General features: G+C 46.2%; 1 protein-coding gene across 1 annotated transcript in view; it reads right to left on the bottom strand.

Moving 5' to 3' along the window:
* PKHD1 (PKHD1 ciliary IPT domain containing fibrocystin/polyductin) overlaps positions 1-22,251 on the bottom strand; it is a 2,083,594-nt gene extending 2,061,343 nt beyond the window's left edge. The window contains exon 1 of the mRNA XM_086926200.1: positions 22,063-22,251. The gene's annotated coding sequence lies outside the window, so the exon portion shown is untranslated. The remainder of the gene's footprint in view (positions 1-22,062) is intronic.
* Between the last annotated feature and the right edge of the window lie 2,588 nt (positions 22,252-24,839).

The raw sequence follows: 24,839 nt of genomic DNA, 5'->3' as shown, positions 1-24,839 counted from the left end.
ACTATTACGTAGAACATCCACGTCAAGTAAGTCATTCCAGGCGTTATTTTTAATTATATTTTTTCTTGTCTTAATAGCCAGTTTATAATCCCGTCTTAATTTGGAGATTAGTATGTTATCCCTCGGCTTTGTTTTTAATGCATTTTTCAGGTCTCTGTGGGCCCTTGAGCAGTTGGTGTCAAACCATTTGTGGGGCTTAAGTGGCAATCGGGATTGGGGAACTGTGAGCTTGTTAGCAGTTTGTGAGCAGATAAAGTCAAAGGCTAAAATAATTTGACTATTAGTGGCATTTTGATCTAGACAGATGCACATGGGTTCCTCTATCTTAGGGAGCAGGGATGCCATAAAGGTTTCCTGGACCACCTTACCCCACTTGAGCCGTCTGCCCTGGTCATTGGGCACCGTCAATATGCAAACCCTGGGAAAACCCAAGTGTTTGCTCCATAAGTCACTCCAGTGAAACTCAGCAGACAATAGGTTGTGGTCGCTATGTGGTGAGGCAATTACCTCATATTTTCTCACCTTAGAGGTTAGTCCCTGAGAGATAAAAATATAATCTATCACAGACCCGCTTTCTGAGCCTTTGTAAGTGGGCAACATTTCGCAACTTCCTGTGCTGTGGGGTTCAAACATGTTAAGGCTAGCAAGAAAAAATTCAAGTGCCTCCCCCGCTTTAGTGTGCACAAAAAGGAAATTTCCAGTGTCAGTCTGACCCTCGTATTTGCCTAAGTTACATTTTAAAAGGCATTTGTGGATGTTAAATTCACCTAATATAATAGGCTCGAAATAAGTACGTGTATTTTGGCTGTAATTATTAAGGACGTTTTCCAGGAGGTCCACGTGGACTGTGTCTGTTGATCTAACCCTTGAGTTATAGAAGTTTATTACCGCAAGGATACAACCTGGTGAAATAGTCCACTCTATAATTAAAATGTTTGGGGAACCAGACTCTAGTTGCCTAAAGGTCCCTGCCAGATTAAGAGAAAAAAGCAGAGCTAAACCGCCTTTTGCTCTTCCTGCACTGCTTGGTATTGCTGGTATAGTGAAACTCGAAAAGCCATCTAACCAGAAATTTGGTGAAGTGTCCCATGTTTCTTGGAGGGCTATCACATGATTACTGGATAGAAAATCTTTCCAGGTAGGGTCTAACCTTTTAGCTCTAGTGCCCGCCACATTCCAACTAAGGAACTGACACAAAGGAGGTGTCCCTTCCCCTAGTGATACTGGTGACAATGGCTGAGTAGGTGTTGATTGTCAGTCATTTAAGTCTAAGTCCACTAAGGGAGTAAAACTATTTGCCAGAACCAGATTGGGGTACGGACTTTCGGTGACACGTCTTTCCTGCTGTCGTCTAAAGGGTATCATTTGCCACGAAGTATCGTCTTTACCTGTCTTCGGGAATGAATGTGGATGTGTACTTGGGGGAGAGTTCCCTTTGTGGGGTGGGTAGAAGAAACCTAGTGGGACTGGTCTGATAGTGTCATATTTTTGAATTTCTGATCCATCCCAAAGGAGTCTGTCTACGCATTTTATGTTATCAAAATTTACCACCACACAGTCACCCCTCACAGATTTTGGTCGGCGGCCCACCCACCCCACCCTTCTTGCAAAGATGACACTATTTGAAATGTTTATACCCCCACAGCTATAGTTTTCACACCATTCTTTTGCTATTTCAATTAGCCTATTGGTGGATTCTGCTTCCCCCTCTGATAAGGGTGGTACCCCTACAAAAACCGCCACAAAAGGTACTACAGCTGGGGGGAGATGTAGATGTACCTTGGAATCTGCTGTTGTTTTTGACTCTGCAGCTGTATTGGGCCTAACTAGGGAGGGTTGTGCGGTGCCTACTTTGCAGATCTTATCGCCCATGCTCCTTCCTGTACCTGGCACAGTCATAGGTCTATTTGTAGGGATAATCAGCAAAGGCTTAGAAGCAGATTGAGTACCACCCTTAGGTGCCAGGGTTGCCGAAAGCTGTAGGGGAGGAGGTGTCTCAAGTTTCCTAACTAGGTTATCAATTAGTACACATTTCTTTAGTAACCCTTCAAGACATGCATTCATGGTATCAACAATGTCCTTTGCAATCCCCACTAAGAGGGGTTCAATCCGTTCCTCGAAGAGGGTTTCAAGATGTTCTTTAAGGGTGTCCTCTGAAATATATTTAGTAGTGGAGACCCCATCTCCTTTCTTCCTCTTTCTGGATGTTGGTTTGGCTTGAGTGGCAGGGTTAGGGGGCAGGGTAGGTGGGGTAGGTGGGCTCGCTGATGTACTGCTAACTTGAGGGTCTGTTTGACCTGATATTGATGGTGGTTTTAATATAATTATCTCAGGTTCCAGAGGGGTGCCTTGATGATGGTTAGGTACTAGGCATAATGGAGCAGTCACTTGTAAACCCCGTTCCTGTTGTGCGGTTTCTATCTCTTTAGATAGGGCCCCCACTGCAGATGTTAGATAGGAAATGATGTGTTCCGAATGTCTAGCCACCTTAGTTTTTTTACCCCCAGCATCTGTACAGGTAGTGTTTTTTCGCTTACCCATGGTCAAGTCGGATGCAAAGGGGGGGGCTCCGCCCTGCCTCTTCCTGCCGATGACTGACGAAGACTGACCCGCCCTTGTCCCGAGCTTCTCCCGGCGCCGCCCGCGCCCGTCCCGCGTGGCGGGATACGCTCCGTTGCTTTGTAGCGCCTCCGGGCGCTGATGGTGATGTCACAGGTGCGATGCCGGGGCACCTGGGTGTTGGAGTCCGGTGGCCGTTGCCCTCACGGCGCGGTGGCGGACCCGAGAGCAAAGTGGCAAGGCGCTGGTGTGCTCGCGGTCCCTGGAAGCCGTTGCCCTCACGGCTGTGTCTCTTGCAGGTAGGTACCCCCGCTGTGACCTTGTCCTTCTGTGACGATTTTACAAGGAATAAGCTTTTCAGTGCCATAACACAGATCGCTTGTGCATTACAGGAAGACAAAGGCTTGTTCTCCTGCAGTTAAAAGGTCACTTTTTCCGTAAAACATTCTATCACTAGCGATTCCCCAACTTGGCTGCGATTGTGCTTCCACTGCGCACAAGCAAAAAACACTGGCCTTCAGGAAGAGAGTCTACACTCTCTGTAGTAGCGCTGCTGTCGCCGCCTGGCACTAGCGTACATGAGTTACCACGTCTCCAAAACGCAAAGGGACTGAAGAAGGCTGGCAACAAAGACATAGGGCCCGATTCACAGAATGAACTTAAGACTAAATTCTAAACTTACTACTATTTGGTATTCACAGAATGCACTTACTACTTTCGGGATTCACAGACTGAACTTACTACTTTCGGGATTCACAGAATGAACTTACTACTTTCGGTATTCACAGAATAGATTTAAGACTACTAACTTTATGTCTGAACTTGGGCCGGAGGCGGAGCTTCCAGCTTGGGGTTCGGAGCTTGCGGCCCAGAGGCGGAGCTTGCGGAGCTTGCGGACCCGCAGAGGTGGAGATTTCAGCCATGGCTAAATCCCCACCTCCGAGCCAGAAGACCCAGCTCCAAGCCGGAAGCTCCGCCTCTGGGTTGGAAGCTCCGCCTCTGGGCCGCAAGCTCCACCCCCAAGCCGGAAGCTCCGCCTCCGGGCCGGAATTTCCAACTCAAGTGCGGACGTAAAGTTAGTAGTCTTAAATCTATTCTGTGAATACCAAAAGTAGTAAGTTCGATCTGTGAATCCTGAAAGTAGTACGTTCACTCTGTGAATCCCGAAATTAGTAAGTGCATTCTGTGAATACCAAATAGTAGTAAGTTTAGGATTTAGTCTTAAGTTCATTCTGTGAATCGGGCCCATAGATTGTATTTTTTATTAATAAAACTTTACTAAACATTTTTACAACAATTATATTTTTATTAGCCACGTAACTACAGCCCCCCCCCCCTCCACACACACACACCAGTAATGAGCCTTTTTTTGTGGCTATTTAGGATAGGTTGTGCTTATGGCTCCATAACTTTTTTTACCCATAATGTTTCCACGCCAAATTTTGCCTTCTATTTTTCCAACATCATTGGGGTTCTAAAGCCACCCATTGTTTGTGGATTGCCATGAACTGGATCAAGGAAAAATATAGCTAAAAACTGAATTGTTTGGGAAAAAGTGACCCGGTTACAAGTGCCTATTTCTTTTTCTTTAAAAATGCCTCAACAAACTATTTGCTGTGCCAAAATCACCATCTCTCCGGCTTTAAGGAACCTGAGGAGCTCAATAAAAAACCTTTTTTTTTTACCACCGTTAGCCTATTTTTCTATTTTTTGTGCTCTCAAGCTACTTTCAGTTTGTGGTAAAAACCAGTGTGAAAACCATTTTAGATCCAGGAAAGTTACAGATTTCGGAAAAGTATGCACAATTCCAAATTCATCAAGGGGCCATATGTGTAAAGCCCTCAAGGTTTTTCCAAAGAAACTAACTGTCGAAACAAATAAATATTAAAAAGGAATAAGAAAAACCTGCCATTTCTGACAACTTTTTTATCTGTCCCTTTTTGTCATTGTGGCCGATTTACAAAAACAATATATCAATATGTTTGCTAGAACCTTCTGGTTGCAGGACACATATGGTTTTTAGGTTCTCCTTGAACCCAAGTTACCCACAGCCAAAAACTTATCAGCACTGTACAATGGTTTTTCATTGTGTACAGAGATAGACCAATTCATCTGGTGAAATATGAGGAGCGAATTGGTAATAAAAAATGTTTTTTCTATTTCATGCTTCCACGTGTCTTCTGATAAAAATGGTACCCTTCGCAAGGGTTCCCATTGACCTTAGTTTTATCCATTCCTGTTGCGGACACTAGGCCCAGCCCCACAGATATTTGTCCCTGTTAGAAGGTGGTTCTGACACTATGAGCTGCCTGGATTTTTCATGTATTGAGCACCTATTTGTTGAGCTTTTACTGTGGGAGAGCCTCATAAATTGGGACTCACCCAAAGTGAATTCATGATGAAAGAGACTGCATGTAGATTTTACTGGTGACCCCCTAGCTTGACTAGGCTGCTGCGCAGCAGCTGGAGTAATGGGCACCAGGCTGGTTACATGCAGACCCCTATGAGGAGGTGGAGCGTATGGGCTAGCTTCACTTTCCTAAGGCCTACAAATTCCAGACACGCACTAAAGTCCACTGTAACATATGTGCGAAGAAGTATTCTGCAGAGTCCAAAGTCATATTTGTACTACTTTTGGGTCATCCAGAAATGTCATATTTCTCAGTCAGCTCATAACCAGGGCCTGGTTGGGGCTGACCCTGGCAGGCTGGATTAATGACCTTCCTTTCAAAGGCAAGGCCTCCTCTCTAAGAAGAGAGGATGGGTGGAGCTACAGGCTACTCCATCAGCAGCTGTCACCAGGTGACAGGCACCACGCTGCACCAGGGAGAAGGCAGTACGGGGGGAAGGGGCTTTCAGAGACCATGGGGGAGGAGACCCCTTAACAACTCCATCTTGAACAAACCCAGAGGCCTGGGCAGGAAGGAGGGAGCAGGGGCAGAGAAGTGATGTGGTGCTGTGTGATAGGGCAAAAAGAGACTTCCTTGCAGCCCCCTCCCCAATCTTTTAAAAAGGGTTTGCACAGAAAGAGAAGCTCTCTGTGGGGTGTGGTCTGCTGGGGCAGAGGGTGCTGGAGCCTGGCGCCATAGGCAGTTAGATGAAAGAACCCCTTACTTACCCAGGATCCTGAACAGCGCCAGGAGAGGAATCCAGGACCAGTGAGCAGAAGCCTGGGCCTCTGTGTAAGAAGAAGAGAGGCCCAGGAGGAGAGGCAGGTGAAAGGCTGGCGCAGGGAGCCAGTGAAGACTACTCCCTGCCGAGTGCACCCTCTTGGAGACAAGGAGGGGGAAGGAAAATGCTCCCAGTGGCTGGGGAGCGCCACCAGGAGCAAGAAGAGGCGAAACGGGTGCAGATCGGTACTCTGGGGGCCGAGATTCCCCCCAGTAGGTAGACGACCTTTGACCTATTCCGGGACCAAGGACGAAGCACATGGGGCTCTGCCGCTGGTCCAAGATGAGCCCTCAGGGTGGGTCAGGTCCCGGGGGCTGCCCCCATAAGAAGAAAAGTCAGGGAGCACCGTTGCGCTCCCCGTGAAAAATGCCCCAGCGGGGTGCCAACAGCCCACCCATGCCCCATCCCAGGATCCTGAAAAGTGCCAGTAGAGGAGTCAAGGACCAGTGAGAAGGAGCCTGGGCCTCTGCGCAAGAACAAGAGAGGCCCAAGGGGAGAGCCAGGTGAAAGGCTGGCACAGGGAGCCAGTGAAGACCACTTCCGGCTGAGTGTACCCTCTTTGAAACAAGAAGGGCGAAGGAAAGTGCTCTCAGTGGCTGGGACGCGCCACCTGGAGCAAGAAGAGAGAGTGCTATCGTGCTCCCCATGAAAATGATTGTGCTGTGGAGGAGAGGATGGCGCTGAAAGGGAGGGGGGGTGCCGAGGCACAACCCCCTTGCTGCGGGAAGTAAAGCAGGGGAGCGCTATCGCTCCCCTTTCAGATGACCCCAAGTGGGGTGCAAAGAGCCCACCCTGGCACCCAGGGATGTTGGATGGAGGGGAGTGCTGTCGGGCCCTCCTCGAAGACGTTTGGGGGCCCAGGACCCCATCTCCAGGCTCAAGTGCTGGAAGGAGGGGGGAGTGCAGCTGAACTCCCCTCTATAGTGGGAAGGAGGGGGAGTGCCATTGCACTCCCTCGAGGCCTCGCTGGGCCAGCAGCAGTCTCTGTGTCCGCCTGCCATTGTGGGCAGACCAGAAGGACCGCACCAGCTCCAGCGGCTGCACACGAGCGGGCGGGGCATGGACCCGCAGGAGCAGCCAGGTTGGGCTCCCCAAGCCACACAGAAGTCCTTGTGCAGCATGGGGTCCAGGTGAGACTAGGCCCCCAACACTTGCAAGGAGCACCACTGGGCCCGCGAGAATCCACAGGAGCAGCTGGGGTGAGCTATCTGAGCTGCATTTCCTCACTTGGGGGTCCGGGTAGGACCAGACCCTTCCAAGATGCCAAGACACGGCTGGAGGTCCACTGCACGCCTCTCCCTGCGCAGCGGGTGATCTGCTGCTAGGATATTCACGGGGCTGAGGATAAGCGCCCCACAAAGCCTTGCAGGCCTGGACTGGCCTGCAAGGAAAAACAGCTTTTTCGCTGCATCTTGTGGCCTCAGGATGACTGGGGCACCACCAAGTGAGTGGCAAGGTGCAGGGGGAGTGGCAAGAGCAACACAGTCTTTCCCAGCACGAAAATGGAATATCCCTTCCAAAGTCTAATGGGGACTCAAAAGAAGAACCCCTCAAGGGTTCAGCCAGGCATTATCAGGATCCACATGGCCAGAATCTTTGTTCTACAGCTGGGGGTGCCTTAGGGACTGCCTCAAAGAGTGACAGGCTGAGTTGGGGATGTCTGGAAAAACGCATCCCCTGGGAGTGAAGAGGTGTAATTGCACCACAAATGCATTTCACCCAGTTATTTCTTTTTAGCGGGACTGAACGGTGCATGTGTGATGTGAAATACCTGTGTAAGGTGGTGTCATAAGCAAAGTGGGGTTATGTTGCCAGACATTCCTGCTAGGGTGTCTGGCTGTATATGCATAATCCTGTGGTTCATCTGGGATACCTTTTAGAGGTGGTAATTACACTACATTATGAATATTATCAAGTCTAACAAGTATCTCATTTTAAAGGGATGCCTAAACACGTATTCTTGCTGCTGCGTTAGGTGTAGAAGAAACCAAACTGTTAGCCCTTAAGATGCAGAAGTGTATACTTCATGGTCAATAGGAGACGCTCAGTCAGGGTTAATTATCACCAGGGCGGGTGTGCCTATTTTAAATGCCTGTTGAGGTAATGGGGTGGGTCGCCACTGGGAGGATGTCAGTGTGCAGGGTCCTTGCTCCAGGTTATGTTCAACTAAAGGCATTAGAGGGCAAGGTGATGTGCATACATGGGAGTGGTGGTACTAGACCCCACTCGTCCCCTGCAGGAGGGGTGGAGATGTTATGCAATGTCACAAAGTAATTCCAACAGCTTATGTATATTTGTAAATTGGTGCATAGTATTGAGTAGGGTTTGTGTTTAAAACATGTACTCTTACTTTTACAAAGCAAAGTACAGACTGGACAATCAATTATTGAGTGTTATTTCTACACACCTGTTAATGGCGATTACTAGCCCACACCATTTGCCTTGAGTAAGCTTCAGTCTGCTCTGCAATGCTACCCTCAGAGTCAGGCACTACAATTGGGTGTTTGGTTCCCAGTGAGGGACAAATGTAGTCATGTTATTTGTGCAGATCTCACAGATACTGCCTCGTTTTCCAACATTCCCAATTAGGGAGGTTGGCCCAAACTGCCCCTCACTGCACCTGACAACCGTGATTTTGTCAATGGGGTACAAGAAAGAGGTGCGAGTGTTGCACTCTGGCACTGACCACACCCCCACCACAAATGGGTCAAGCCAGAGTGCAACACCTGCACCACCTTCTTTTGGCTCAAATGCAAAAAACCTGGTGGCAAGTGAACTTTCTTCCCTCCCCAGGGGACATATTTGGGGAACCCTCCCCAATTGGTACAAACCTCGTACTTGCCCCCATCGGGGCAGAAAGACACTATTGCCCCTTCTGAGGAAGAATATGGCTCGATGCCAGGGTATGTCACCCCCTCCTTTTGTTTGAATTTTCTCTGTTTAGAAATCACTGGTGTTCAGTGGGCTTTCTGCACCCCATGGTGGAGCAGATTGGGGGATAATACCCCCACCTCCCAGGTGAAGCAAGTCTTTGGGAGAGCACTCCCCCCACACAAAAAAACACTGCATATATGCAGTTCCGGGTGTCTAGTGGGCTTTCTGCTCCTCTAGCAGAAATACACCATCTATCACCCCAGGGGTTAGGCAGTCTGTAGGTGTCCTTTTAGGGTGGGGCATGGCCATACCCACGGTGAGCAGCCCCAACACTGTACATGTTTTTTCTAAAACTCGTCTGGTGTCTAGTGAGCTTTCTGCCCCCAAGGGGTCATATTGGGAATAAGTACCCCATCAACCCCTGGAGTGGAAGAAAAACTGATGTTGCATTTTGTAGAGTGGGAGCAAGGACGTGGCCATGCTGGGAAGCCCCATCCCTACATATTCTTCTTTTTTTTTATTCCATGGTGTCAAGTGGGCTTTTGAGAATTATTCCATTCTTCCCCAATAGGGGGCAGAAAGACTGTTGCTGCATTATTTGGGGTGGGGACATTGCAATGCCCATGGTGGGCAGCCCCGCCCCTGTTCATTTTATTTTTTGCATAAATTCCATGCGTCCAGTAGGATTTCTGCCCACCTGGGTGGGCAGATTGGAGATAATTACCCCTTCTACCCCAGGAGGGCAGAAAGACTGTTGCCACTTTTAGATGGGGTGAGGACATGGCCAAGCCTTCAGTGTACAGACCACGGACACTCCCCCTCTCGCCACCACCACTGGCACAGAGCCGATCATCACAAGCTGGAATCCAGCCTCCGTCAAACACACCGCAGCAACCATTAGAACACACACTCAGGAGCCTCCACGGACCCCTGCCCACCGCACATCTACCACAGGGCCGCCATGCCCATGCCACATTGAGGAGGACCCACTCCAACATTTTTTTTCCGTGGTGTTTAGCTGGCTTGATCGGGGGTTATCTTACCCATCTGCACTCCGGGGGGGGAGATTTATATATTTGGGGGTGATAGGGGCCCTTGCCTATGGGGATAATCCCCCATCTCACTGGTGCCTAGTGGGTGGATCCCTGCTTGGGTATAGCTCTCCTATGGTAAGGCATATATTTGGAAAGGGGAGAGCCTCCCCTTTCCAATGATACCTTTCCCAAACCAATCATTGCTCGGGGCTTAGATATGCCCCCGAGCACTGGTTCAATGAAAGTAAAACAAGCCCATCTGCGCGTTTTACTTTTACTTTACTGTAATGACATCAGCACGTCCAGTGCGCTGATAATCATTACAGGCTGAGGTTAAAATAAAATAAAGGACTCCCTCTGATGCAGAGCACCAGAGGGGCCTTCATATACCTCCACAGTGTTGCACTTAAGGGGTTAAACATTGCATTGCATAAATTAGTGCATGCAATTGATAAAAATGATTGGGTTATTTTTGGACAAAAATATAGATCTGCTTTATTTATGATGATATGCTCACCTCATGACAAAGACAATAGGCCCTGTCAAAGTTGAAGAAATTGATGTACATAGACAGCATTCATTCCCCTTCTTCTCCCCCTCCTCTCCCTGTGAGCACCATGAATACTGTAAACTATTGACCGTATCACTCTGCCAGTAAGAGCCCATACCCCTATGCATATGTACAGCCATTCTAGGCACCATGGCCTTTTACCCATTGGAATCCCCGGCTTCCCTCCTGCGCGTATCTTAAACCCCCCTCCCTCTGCGCGACCCTGCTGTGAAAGGCAACTCTCCTGCTTGACTCGCACAAACCCCCCCCCACTCCCTCTTGAAGAGGCATCCTTCGCCCTGGCTGACGTAGCCCTCCCCAGCTGCACCTGACTGCCCCTGCTCTCTCATGTACGGGTCATCAGATCTCTCTCTCTCTCTGTGTGTGACTCCGTCCCTGTGTCCACCCTGGCTACCCCTCCCCTCTCCTCACATGGGCAAGTCATAAACCTTCTTCTTCTGCAAGGCCCTGTCCTTGAGAGTCACGGCCGCGCCTGACCAACACCTCCTTTCCTTCCATGAATGCCCCTCTGTTGACGAGCCTTCCCTCCGCGCCCGATTGTCCACGCGGCATGAATACCACTTCTTTGATGACCCCTTCCCCCGAGTCCGGCTGACCACACATGTCCGAGGCCATCGCCTAAGCCAGGAGATACCATTTACTGCCCTTATTGTATGAAGTCACTCCTCTTCAAAGGATCCACTATTGATCCTAGCCACCCCACCCCCGGGGCTATGATCAGGCGTACACATCCTACGGAACACTCAGCTGCGTGATTGCCCTCCCCTCTTATCAGCAGGTCAAGGGTCCCCATTGTGAACATATGTGGGGTAGGATTGACACGAGGATTATAGGGATGTCTTTCTTTTGCGTCATACTGTCCTGATTGTACTATCAAGTGTTTTGTAAGGTATAAAAGCAAGAGTCTCAGCTCACTTGTTAGAGCACCTCCCGAAAGACACTGTGTTTCGTGTCCGAAATGACTGGCTCTCCTCATGAGTATTAAACTCTGTTCTTGATTCTTGCTTCCAGCGCCCGTCTCTTTATTTGGTAATTATTCAACATGGGAACTAAGAGGCGGTTTGCGCCAGCGGCCTGGGCATCGATAGTAATCTGGGCTCCTTTTCCACAGCCCTCTGTCTATATTATGGAGCTGTGACTTGGCAAAGTCAGTAAGACTGTTTGAGTGTGCCCTGCAAGACCAACAGCACGCTACACAAGTGCGCTGCTGGAGGTGGGGCGCTTGCAGCGAGTTGTGTGCCAGGCCTGGCCTCAGGCCAGGCAGTGCATCTAAACCCATGCAAGGTCAAAGGCTGCACGCAGTTGGGGGTAGGGCGCTCACAAAGGGTTGGGCACACCAGTCCCTGAGCCCAACCCCACAGCGATGGACATCTTACTTTATGTTTAATAAAACCTAGAAATTCCCTGAAATGACCAAAGCTTAAAGTGACGTTATACTTAGGGAAGAATATAGGCTCTTACATCGCATGCGATACAACGCAAGTCGTTACAACGACTTTCTGTAGGGGCAGCACTGGACTTAGGAATAGAATAATTTACTATTCCAACTCCAGTGTGTGCAACAGTAGGGAAGGTGTTGGAATAGTAAATTATACTATTACTTTGTTTAGAGCGCCCCCTCCAGCAAGTCGTTGTAACGACTTGCGTTGTAATTGTAGGCAATGTAACAACACGGTTGTGGTAACAACCGCGTTATAATGGCATGCGATGTATCACATGCGTTCTAAAGCCTTTTTCCCATTAAAGTACGTAATTATAGCTTACTTCAATAATTTTTTTTAAATTAGAATTTCACTGAAAAACCCTGTCCTGACGTAACTGTAACTCATTCCCTAGCCTTGCACTGCTAATTACTTCACATATTACATCACTCATGACATGTTCAATGACATCATTGATAACATCACTGCAGCATCTGAATTAACATAATTGATGACAACACAGTGAATGGTTGGGGCACGAGGTACAGTTATTTTAGCAGTGGTGGCGCGTCCATTGGGGCGCAGGGGCGTTGCCCCACTAATGCCACTGCATTCAAATTCTTCATTCTACTTCTCCGACGCTAATTCCGATCAGGACTCCTAATTGGAATTAGCGTCGGAGAAGTAAAACGAGGGACGGTGAAGGGGGTGGGAGGGGCCGGGGCTGCGGCAGCACTCAGGGAGGTGAGTGACAGCACCGCACTACAGTCACATCAATAGTGCGCATGTTCGTTTTTGGGCTGATCATTTTAACAATCATCCTAAACATGCGCACTAGCCATCCCCTAAGAGACCGAGGGTTGCTTCATGCGCAGCCCCTGGTCTCTAAATGGGCAAGGAGTATATCTGCCCTTAACTAATCCTGGCGCTGCTGGAGCAGCATCAGTAGAGGGGTTGGCAGTGACGTTGCGGCTGTTCCTGTTTCTTGAAGATCGTGCGCGGGACCCCGGCCCAGGAGGAGCAGTCGAGCAGAGGCAGCGCAGACCGGTAAGTCTTCTTTTATTATATTTTGAGAAGTGTCTTTCCAGGATAGGGAACAGTTTTGACCTTTCTTACAGGGTATCAGATTGAGTTTCAGTCTTTATGAAAAACCGTCTCCTCTGCTGACCTGTAAAATATTCACAGTGGGGCCCGAACACAAACTTCGTGTTGTGTTTCTCACCTCAAATTCCCAAATTACAGCCCGCTCAGCAGTGACTGTGTAATGGCCGACGACAATGTGCGAAAAAAGGTAGTGCTGTTTTCATTGTGCACAGCTGCCTCTCGTTCGCTATGAATGCTGATCAATCATTACCTCGCCCAGCCAACAGATATAAATTCCTTATAAAATGTCTGATATCATTTCTGGACGTACAGGAGGAGCAGGTCTGATGAAGCCGCGAGGTATCTGTGGAATGCTATGGTGCACAAATTAGATCTGTTTAGAATTTTGAGATTGTGCTGGCATGCTGAGAATGGAAAAGAAACAAAAGTTCAGTGTGACCTTTTACATTAAAAATAATAATATAACTGTGGATCTAACCACGCTTTAAAGAAGGCAATCGTTTCTATCAATAAAGTGTGGTTTGCCAATGTTAAACTTGTGTGGGACAGATCATGGTTTAACAGAAATTACCTGCACGTCTGAATTGAAGCTTGTTTGACAAAATGTGTTTGCGGTCGCAAATGAAAGAATCGGATTCATTATAATCTTTGGAGGTGAAAAGGATCCAATGTGGCCTGATTAAAAGTAACGCTCAGACTGCAGGTGTATATTTCACACTTTCTAATTAGTACATCCATTTGATGACGTATTTATATGAAAAGCAATTTCCGCAATTTTACGACTCAGCAATCAGGAATTACGTGCATTCTGTTTATCAGTTTTACTGGTTCATATGTATGTGAATCAGAATTGCGTGAAATTTGTACACGCAATTTGCGACAGGCAAATTCTTGCATCTTGTGCCATAAGCACCCAATTTGTAATTCTAATTCCCCCGCCCAGTGAAATGAAATGAAATGAAATGAAATGAAAATGCGTTTTATAAAGCGCGAAATAGTTGCCCGGAGGCGTCCAAGCGCTAAGATTGCGGTGTGTTCTGAGCGGAAGACCAATTGATACAAAAAAGGAAGTTTATTTATTGAACAGAAAAGTTTTCAGGTGTTTCATGAAGGAAGTCAAATCTGGATTAGACCTTAGTTGAAGGGGCAAGCTGTTCCACAGCTTAGCCGCGTTCAGGGTAAAAGAGCGTCCTCCTGATCTAGCTCGATTGACTTTGGGCACTATAGCAAGAAAAGCGCTAGCTGAGCGCAACTGTCTGCTAGGAAGGTATGGGGTGATTAGGGGACGATTGATCAGAGGGCCAGTTGACCAAAATGACTGGTGGGCAATACAAAGGGATTTAAAAGCAATCCTGTCTCTAACGGGAAGCCAGTGCAGTCTTGTTAATCCAGGTTTAGCGGAGGACCTACGAGGAATTTGAAGAAGGGTCCGGACTGCACAATTTTGGAATACTTGTAACTTCCGCAATGTGAAGTCAGGAGCTCCCAAATAGAGAGCATTTCCGAAGTCCAACCTAGAGTGGATTAGTCCCTGTGCAACAGTTTGCTTGGCATGGAAAGGTAGCAAGGGGAGAATCTTCCTCAGCATTCTAATAATGCTGAAACAGGTAGCAGACAGCTTAACGGCCTGATGCTCTAGCGTTAGGGCCCTGTCCAGCCAAATGCCCAAGCTCTTAATGGCATCCTTTGGTACTGGGGGGGAATCCAGACAGGCCGGCCAGATGGAATTCAATGAGGGCAGGGCCGAGCGTCCCAGCATCATAACCCCTGTCTCAGGGAAACTACAGGTGAAGAACTGCATGGAGGTCAGTTTGTCCACAGTCCTAAATTTAGGTTGAACACCCAGAAAAGTCGTAATTTTGTCAGTATTCAAAAACATTCCGGTCTTTATTCCCACTGTATTAGCGCAAGTAAATCTACTTCAAGGAAAGTCAAAGTAGGTGTTTAAATACGATGAGAAGGTTCCCCACAACACAAACAACAGTTTTTAGGAGTTTAAATTTAGCGATTTATCAACAATGAAAAATACCCTTATGGACAAAAAAAAAACAGAGGCAATTTATAACAGATTATCTAAAAATGAAGAGTGTGGAAGGCACCCAGGTTATTAATTACCAGCAGTTCCGATTAACTGGATTGCAGTCTAAAGAGAAGATGGGCAAATCTCATAACATGGGGCACCATCCATGGTCCCAGTGCTGGCCAGAAGGGGTTGATGCTAGAGGCCTTTTTGCTGGTCTATCTAAATTGTTCCAGTTCACATAGGTCTGATATTAGCTGGAATCAACCCAGAACTCTATAATCGGTACTCTTGCAAGACATGATTACTTGCCATAATTACACGCTGCAGTGGTGCTGGAACAATTGTCAGGGTGGGGGTGCAGCCATCGATGCTGCATAACTGAAATCATAAAGATTGTAAAAAATAAAGAGGTATCACAAAGCAGGTGCCCTTACACAATGATCCTGCGCTCTTCACATTGAAGGGGTCTGAGGCCTTGTTTATACATTTCAGGAGTCCACGGTCTCCATACCAACGAAATCTGTACTCTCGACCTAAGCACCTCTGCCAGCACAGTTACAATGATCGCTCCCTACTTTGGCGCGCCGTCGTGAGGTGCTTGCTCTTCCTTGCTCTTCCTCCTCTCACCTGTTATTTTGATCTCCTTCTGTATGGCACTTCCACCCTCTGCACTGTCCATTCTGCCACATATTATATTTTCACTGCTTTTTACGCGCTGTACATTTTCTGCCACATTGATATTTTTCTGTGGAAGCATGTTATTTTTTATCGCATCTCTAAAGAGTGCATCAGGTCGTTTAGCTGAAGTATGTATGTGTGAGAGAAAGATATGGTAAAAAGAGGGGTGGATGCACGCAGAGAGAAAGAAGAAGCTAGAGACAAACAGGAGTGCAGAGCTTAGTATGTGTGGGTATTTTTATGGTTGCCGAGAGACTCAGTGTGATTTGTTACACCTTCATGCTGCAGCTTTCGCTAGTACCGCTATTGTGAACTCTTATCTAATGCTACTATTTGTGCTGCCATGTTACTCTATGCTTGGTAGGTTATGTTAGTATGCTGTGTTATAGATATAGGTAACTGTGAATATAAGAAACAGTAGCCTTATAACTATGCCTTTTGCTGTTTTGTTATGCTGAATTCGTTCTGCAAATTTGCACGCGTTTATATTAAGTTACACCTTGAGAAGGTTTGTGTGTGCGTGTGCGCAGTTATGCTGCACAGATTTGGCCATGTAGCGCTGCTATGTTACAGTATATTAAGTTATGTCAGGCTATGTTATATTATAGTATTGATCGATATGTGGGCATGCACTGCACAGTGCTGATTTGCTATGCTGAATGTTGTGCTCTTTTCCAGCCAGCGTCAATACACTTACTCATAGCCAAAGGACTGTACATATCAACTGCCCTTCTGGAACTAGGGACAAATATGGAAATGTGGTCTCTGTACCTAAGAACTCAAGAAAATGGATCACTAAGCTTTTGCAAGGTAGATAGTGTCAATTAGCTATTTCGGAAGCTAGTTGGCTTTTCCCCTTAAGAAGCCTCTTTAGGACATTTGATCTGAGAGTATTTTCAACTAAAGCTATACCAAGGCTATTCCTCCATTTTTTCCACTTACACTAAAAAGGTGCTCGATAACTGAATCGTGGACTGCCCAATGCCTTGCGTGATTGTGCAAAGTTTGTCATTGGTATCAGCAAATTCTACTACTACTCTTCTAGCCACATGCAGCACAATATTTTAAAGTAGAAAAACTAAACAATCAGTTTATCACTGCCCAGGGTATTATTACTTTATTGTACAGTTAATTCAAACTCACAATATAAAACATACATCATTAAAATCATTATAAACTTAAAAACGCTGGTTTTGTTAAGGTGGTAAAATACTGCTGCCCCAGCTCTTCAATTATTTAACACACTAGTAAGCACAAAATTGTGGCACAGACCAATCTTAAATTCGCGCTCCCGATACTCACTTTATGTGAGATGGACCTTAGTCTGATGTCCTTCCTGTTTACTTGACTTCCCCTTTGTAGTTTAAATCAATTACTCCAATAACTGCATGCTTGAAAGTATTTCAAATTCTTAAATAATTGACTGTAAGAACTCTGAAAATGGTATGTTACAAAAATGCCTCTTTTTGGCAGGATTACCCCGTTTTTGTTGGAATTAGGATTCTGTGCCCTTTACCACTGCTAAAGTGCCTGTGCTCACTCCTTTAAACATGGCAACTTGACTTATACCTAATAACATATTTAATGTACCTATAGGCCCCTTGTAGAGTGGTATACCATATACCCAGGGCCATTAAATTAAATGGAACTAGTGGGCCTATAGCACTTGTTGTGCCACCCACTGAAGTAGCCCCCTAATTTCATTTTTCACTACTGTGAGGTCTACCTGTCCCATAGTATAATATTGGATTGTCTTGCATTAAAAAGTGCTAACTTTAAATTGGAACGAGACAGCATTTCATGTTTGTTATCTATGAAATTGCAATTAAAATTCCTCATTAACAGCAAAGTCGGATTTTTAATTACAATTTTGAAAAAGCAACTTTTAGAAAGTTTGTATTTTCCTTCCCTTTCCCATTTGGTGCCTGCAGCCTGTCCTAGGTCTTATGAGTGGGTGCAGTTGTCAGCTGGACTTTGTGGATTCCTCCCAGACAGTCATGCAATAGAGGGAACAGGTGTGCCTGTATGCTGGCAGGATGAACTTGGCACAAGCCCATTTTCAACTGAATAGGCTTTGCTCTGCCTTCACACCAAGGGCTTGTCACCACTGCATTGTCCCTGTAGCTAACCTGGAGTCATGTGCATAGGAGTGAAGAAATTCCAAGCACTTCAAAGCGAAACCCATAAAAAGTCTTATTCTTCAAAGAAGGAACCAGGTGTAAAAATAGGGCCCTCAGACCAATTCTTCAGTTAATTTTCTAGACCTGCGGAAGGACTCTCAGAGGATTATCTGCAGCTGAGGCCTGCTATGTACTCCACAAGACTGCTTTGCTGCACCTGGAAGAATTGCTTTGCTGCCTGGAGGTTGCCTTGAATGCCCAGAGGCCTGTTGTGCTGTTTGAGCCCTGCTTCTTCATCTGAACCCAGGATTACCAGAGTGACTCCAAGGGCTAGTTTGCTGGCCTCCTATTCAGAGCCACAGGGACATAACAGTCTCCCATCACCTTAAATCCTCACCTGGACCCAGTCTGAGTGATTCCTAACCCCTCATGTGGTGCCCCAACAGTCCTGGGCCCTTAGTGATGGTGCTAAATGTTCAACCTGCTCATCTATCAGCCCAAGGAGCGTCGCTGATCGGCCTGTCTTCACAGCAGCTCCCGCTACCTTCCTCTCCCCAGCAGTAAATCCTTCTCAGCGGTCCTTTCCAAAAAGGGTATCTGGCGTCCTGGAACTCTCATTGGCTACAGCCTCCTACCTTGTCCCGCTGGAGATTTTCGACTTCCAAGAAATGGATTAAGTCCAAACGTAGAAATATTTGCTGCTACTTAGTCCATCGTCTCACCGACAATGACACTCTCTCTTTGGCACCTCATGCAGCCTTGCCCTGCAGTCCAAGGTTAAGCGCTGACTAGGCCTAATCCACTTCTTGTATCAGATGTGGGCACCATTGTGGTAGGCTATATTTTTTCCTTTGTCCAGCTCTCATCTTAGTAGATGTCAGCTGTTGACACTTAGATATTTTAGTCTCCAGTTCTTACTAAAGCAAAACTTTAAGAATTCATAACTCCGGTTCTACTGATTGAGTTTTTGTCTTTTTTGCGTCAAATTATTATTTGCTCTATTTTTTAAAATTGGTGTAGGATTGTTCTTGTGTTGTGTTACACATTGCCTCTAAGTTAAGCTTGACTGCTTTTGTGCCAAGCAACCAGAGGGTTAAGCACAGGTTAATTTAGTGAATTTTTTAGTTCCCCCAGACAGGGATTGTGGCTGTTGCTTGAACAGGGGTCACCCCCCAGTTCAACCAACAATCCATCCACCTAGGCTTCAAACCCAGTGGGAGAGGAGCTGCCCCCTCAGACCATTTTGGAGTGACCACGTAGGAGGGGTTGCTCATTTCCCTGGCTAAACCTCTACAGTGAGCACAGAAGCTCCAGACGGGGAAATAAATGTTGGATTTAGGTAGAGGGTGGCACTTTTGGATTGTTTGTAGTAGTGCATAGGAACTGCTGCAAAATTGGGTAGAGTTACTGCTGGAAACATTTTTTTTATTGGTTAGGGAGGGGCCAGGAGTCCCCTTCACCCACAGGCTAGTGCCAGGCTTAAATTTCCAACTCCTGGGTCTCTCCTTCAGAACCCTACTGAACCTGTAGAAGACAGAAGAAGTATGCACCTATTGTGGAGACCTGTGAGTAGAATCCTAGGAAATTGACCAGCCCCCACTTACACCCAGAACAGAGAAGTGTAATTCAAGGGTCAGTTGGCTGGCTTCCTGTCAAGCTAAAGGGACCTAAAAACTGCAAAAAAACATATTCCAGAAGGGACCCAGCTGAGCAGTTTCAACTGGACCTGCCCTTGGCACAAGGGTGGTCCCCAAACTGCAAGAAGTGGGACTTAGAAACAAACAGAGACCTGGGTCACCATCAAAGCTGCAGCTGGTGAATTGCTGGTTGTCCTTGCCTTCTTGCCCAACTGAGAGAGATCTGACTTCCAGAAAAGTTTCTAAGTATGATCGACCAATGCCTAGCAGCATCCACTAGACTTCAAGGCCTTCCTGGGTATGGATTTCACCCACTCTGAACTTTCCCACCTTTGCGGATGACTGCACCAAATCCCTGCTCTTTAGCAACCCACCGTTGTTGAGCCCTGCTCAGATCCATCTTGCTCTGACAACATCTCATCAACGCCCAGTTGTTCTCCATAACAGTTTCAAAGTCAGAAGGTTAACTTTCCACCTGGACAAACCAGGTCCCTGCACATAACAGGCGATCTATTGGAGCCGGCCTTAACTTTTGGCTTCGACTCAGTCTAGCGAGACCAGTTGCCCTGGTAGGCTTTTTGTGGTTTTTGTTGCTATTTTTATTTAAAATTTAAAATCTTACTGGTCCTCCTTATTGGAGTTTTGCCAATTTCCTGTCAGTTTTTTTCATTAAAATGTTCTCTATTTTCATAAAATGGAATGGGATTTTTTTTATTGAGTTTATAACTTCTTAAATGTTTTGATACTTCTAAATGCTTTACACATTTTCCTAAATTAGGCCCGTCTGATCGACGGTATAGCTACCAAGGGTTGATCTCAGGTTTAAATTACTGAAACCTTTAATGGCCCTAATTAGAATAGTTGTATTATTACTTATGGTGGACTGCCATCCGCCCCAACTAATAACTAATAATCCACTTTCTCACATTAGGCATGATAATTTTAAACTTCCTCTCTAAAAAATTCATATTAACTACTACAAAACAATAAGTCTCTTTAAAGACCACATGCCATAAATGGAACTTTCAGCAAAACTTAAACATTAGTGACTTATACTAAGCATTTCAAGACTTGTAATCTCTCGTCTAGTATGTTCACTCACTTCCTAGTATGATTATTGCCCTTGCATACAAATCCAAAACTGGTTGGAAATCACCCTTATGGTATGTCAATCCAGCAGTCTAAGGTTAAGGACAGATGATAAATATATACATTAGAAGCAAACTGGGATTTTGATGAAATGCCAGATGTGCATCCCTTGCTTTACAAAACATGAAAAAGGATTAAAAAAAGTTAGCAAAATGAGCCAAAAACGTAGTGGGTGACTTGGCATTCTCAAATGAACATTGGCTTGTGAAAACTCAAGGAAAGACAAAATATGAAAGAAGGAAGAAAAGGGAAATAAACAAGAAGTTTAAAATAAATAGTTGTCAGGAAAGGTCGGTTAGCTGCAATGGTGCTGACATGCAAGCAAATGAATCAATTGCTTGAAATGAAGCTACAGCCACACCCCTTTCCAAAGTATGCACATGGGCTCCTTCACTTGTACCTCAAAGCAATGTTTTACTCCTGCGGTAATCACAGTAATAATACAATATAAATTACTACAGTTACTCCTTTGTCTGGTCTATAGATGCGGGTGTTAATGGGACAACTGTGAATGATCGCCAGGCTGGGTAACCTGACAAAAGATCAAACATTTTGAATAAAAATTAATGGATCTATTAAAAAGCGGCATTTCTCAATGTATGTTTCTACACTTCAAGTTGTGAATAGCCTTCAAACAAGTTTGCCAACGTACATTGATTATGTCTTTTGTGTTTTAAATGAATATATACATGTTACCTTGCTGTAATTCTGTTCATTTTCTCATAGAGAGGCACATTTTACATACAACTTTGCTACGTATTATAGAAGCAAAGATTTGTCCTTTATTTGTCCAAATCAGACCGTCAAATTGTCATGCGCAGCAGGTACTGAGATTATTTAAAGCACCATTTACACCTGTGTGTGTGTGTGTGTGTAAAAACCCTATTGGCGAATAACACGAACCTGTTTTTGCACTCAATATGCCTACGTTATAACAGCAAGTTACATGTATTTGTATTACCAAAACAAAAACTAAAACTTGATTGTATGGGCAAACCGAGGGGAGCAAATTCAGATCTCTGAAGTTGGCCGGCCAGGTATGAGCGTGAGTTTTTAGAAGAAAAATCTACCGCGTTTTATATAGCACGAACTTGAACCGAGGGTACCGGGTATCAGAGAGCGCTTTGCACGAGCACCAGTTGCGTAACATGAGTGGCTGCCCAGAATCACAGGATGGTGCGCATTCATGCCGAGACAGAACCCGGTTCCCCAGAGTTAGGGTCGACCGCCCTATGCCTAGCCGGTAGGCCAACTCAGAGATTTTTTTGTGTGGGTTAGGTTTTGTGTAGTCCTGTTAAACCGTTATAACAATAGGACTAAAGGCGCCATAATTAAAAAAAAATCCCTGCTTGCGACTGGAAGTGGGAAATTTAAGAGCTCTAGAATGAACATTCAGCTCCTAGAAGCGCCAACGCTACAAACATGAACCTCTTGTGCTCATTTCAGCACCTCCACATATATATCTAAATTACCTAGCTGGAATTTTACCATTAGATACCAGATATTACTTTCGGGGAAAAAGGTAAAATCATATTTAAAATATGCGGCTTCAGTCTAAAATATTCCTACGCACAAAAACGATATTCATTAAATCTCCCCCATTGGGTAATTTTAATTCAATTTTACCAGGATAACTCCAACTAACTTTGTGGCATCTAACTTGCTCAATTTACAAAAAAAAAAGTCCCAGTTCCCAATTGAAATTAAAATCAGGTACTCACGTTAGCATACTGTCTTCTAGAAGATTCCGCGACAGGAAAGTATACTCGACGCGTAGGGTTTCTTGAGAACAAAGGCACCTGTTTTCATTCACCTCTGCCGTGACAACCCCTACAGTTGTTCTGCTGGTAATTTATTCAGATTTTTTTTTGTACTCGCAAAACTAGTTTGTTTCCGAGCCGAATACCTGTGAGAGAAAGAATGCCATACAGTAGCTGGGCACACAGCAGGTTTAATCATTAACACGCTGCTCGCCTTAATAACCGCTGTTTTTAATGAAAGGCCAGGAGGCCATCAGCTTCATAACATTTGTCACCGGGAGTCCGATGGAGGGGGGAGAACGCGTGAGGCGGGCCGGCTTCAAGGCCCTGGAGCACGGCGGGCAGCGACCTGTGCGTGCAATTAGCAACTCTCACCAATGGTTGTCACAGAAAACACCGCTTTTTTTGTAGCTGTCAGCTGAAACTGCAAGATTTGCCAGTAGTTCTGTGTCCTAAGAAGCACCCCACTGTGAGACTCTGACCTTTTAGTAAACAGCATGCTGGGAGATGAAGAGTTATATTTTTAATGGCAACATAGATACCAGAAGCCCCAGTTTTGGAAATGGACCTTTAAGCAGGGTTACCCCAAACTTTTTGCCTTCCTCCTATTTTTTGGACCTTCTTTTTGCTGCCTTTAGGACTCTGTGCACTTTACACTGCTAACCACTGCTAAGGTGCATGCACTCTCTACTCTAAACAAGGTATCATTGGTTTACACCTGTTTGGCATTTAGATTGACTTGTAAGTCACTTATAAAGAGGTGTACCATATACCCCGGGACTGTAAATTAAATGCTACTAGCAGCGGCCTGCAGCACTGATTGTGCCACCCACAGAAATAGCCTTTAAAAACCTGTCTCAGCCCTGCCACTTGGCATTTAAAACTTCTTGCCAAGCCTTAAACTCCCTTTTTACTACATATAGGTCACCCTTAAGGTAGAACCTAGGTAGCCCTGTGGCAGGGTCCAGTGTAAGTAAAAGGTAGGATATGTACTTTTATGTTTGACATGTCCTAGTAGTGACAAAGAGCCTATTTCGTTTTTCACTACTATGAGGCCTACTCCTCTTATAGGCTATCATTGGAAACTCCCTTACCTACTTTTAAGTGCTATTTCCTTATCAGAAAGGAGTAGCTTTGGCATGTTTGGTATGTTTAGAAGGGTAATGATGAATCCTCCTAACTGGTTAAGTTGGATTTCACATTACTATTTTAGAAATCCATGTCTAGAAAGTGGTAATTTCTCTGTGCTTATAACTATGTGTGCCTAACAGCCTGTCTCCAATACATGTCTGGGTTGGGTGACAGCTAAACTTTGTGCATTCCGTCAAGACAGCCATAACACAGGAAGGTCTGGGTATGACATGGGATACATCTGTATACTGGTAGCCTTCCTGGGCAGGGAGAGGTAGAGGTGGTTCTCACTTACATCTGAATGGGTTGTGTCCTGCCCTCACATAAAGGGCTTATTTACCCCCTACTGGTAGTCTGGAGCCAGGGCTGGATTGGACACTTCAGAGAGTTCCTTTGAAGTCACCCACTACATCAAGGGCACTTTTGGGTATAAGTACAAGGGTTCTGACCCCATCTAATCAGACACTGTGTGGGACTTGTAAACAGACGCTGCTGACTCTACATTTGCGCATTCTCAGGAGAAATGTTGTGCTGCTTATGGGGACCGCCACTTTGCTAACTGCTTTGCTGTGTTGGTCTGCTTCCTGCTGATTGCTGTGCTGCGGGAGGGACTACCACCTTGCAACTTGCCTTGATATGCTGGCCTGCTGCCACCGAACCTTCATTTGTGCCCCACCACGAGTGTTCTCCAAGGGCTTGTTGACTTGCCCACTGTTCTTGTGGAATCTCAAAACCATCGAAGATTCCCACTTCCTGCCCCTGTCATGAGACTCTGCAGCTTTTGAGTCCGGCAGCAGGGCGTTGGCATGGATATCAGCATGTGGCTGATGCACCATTTGTTGAAGGACTGAGCTCCTGCTGCAATGCAAGTCGAAGTGCCTCACTTAGGACAAGCACTGTCCTTGTCTGCCTCACACTACTCTGGCAGAGCGCGCTGAGCCCCCGAGCGCTCCGAAAGTCAAAGTGTGGCGTCCAGAACCAGCGTGTCTCCCCTTCTTGATTTGCACTGCAAGAGACGCGTTGGCTCAGAAGTACAGACTTCACCTGTGACATCTGTGCCGCCATCAAGAGGGATAAGCCAGAGCTGTGCTTCCACCAAGCTGAGGAGACAGCCGGAGAGATATTGTCCTCCCAAAGTCCTGTGTACTGGTCAACGAACTGCAGAGGCTGCTTCAGCTGACTGAGGACAGCCCAGTGCAGCCCAACTGCCTCCATGCCGCTCTGGTCGAAAGGTACTGTCACCCTGAAATCGGACTTCCAAAGTCCTGCTCGTAGTCAAGTGCACTTGCATGCGGGTGAGCCATCTTGAGTCTCCTTGGTCCAGAGGGACTGCACCGAACGCTTGTTCCATGCCTCTGGAGACTAGGGGTATTCTCACACCCACTGAAGCTGTCCCGTGCTCCCTCGTGGGCGGCTCTGGTTTTGCCAGGAAGTTGCAAACCGAGTGGCCCTGGAGGGCTCCTGTCTTGCCAGAACTTGGGAGCATTACTTGTTCTGCATTCTGAGGGGAGACCTTCTTGGAGGACCTAAGGGGAAGGCGTGTGACCGCCTCCAAGACACTAAACTGCCTGGACCATCATAACAGTATTATCAAATCTCAGACAATT

This window comes from Lissotriton vulgaris, chromosome 6, assembly GCF_964263255.1.
Source record: "Lissotriton vulgaris chromosome 6, aLisVul1.2, whole genome shotgun sequence".
Lineage (NCBI taxonomy): Eukaryota > Metazoa > Chordata > Amphibia > Caudata > Salamandridae > Lissotriton > Lissotriton vulgaris.
Note: the sequence above shows the minus strand (reverse complement) of the source record. Positions and strands in the feature narration are given on the sequence as shown.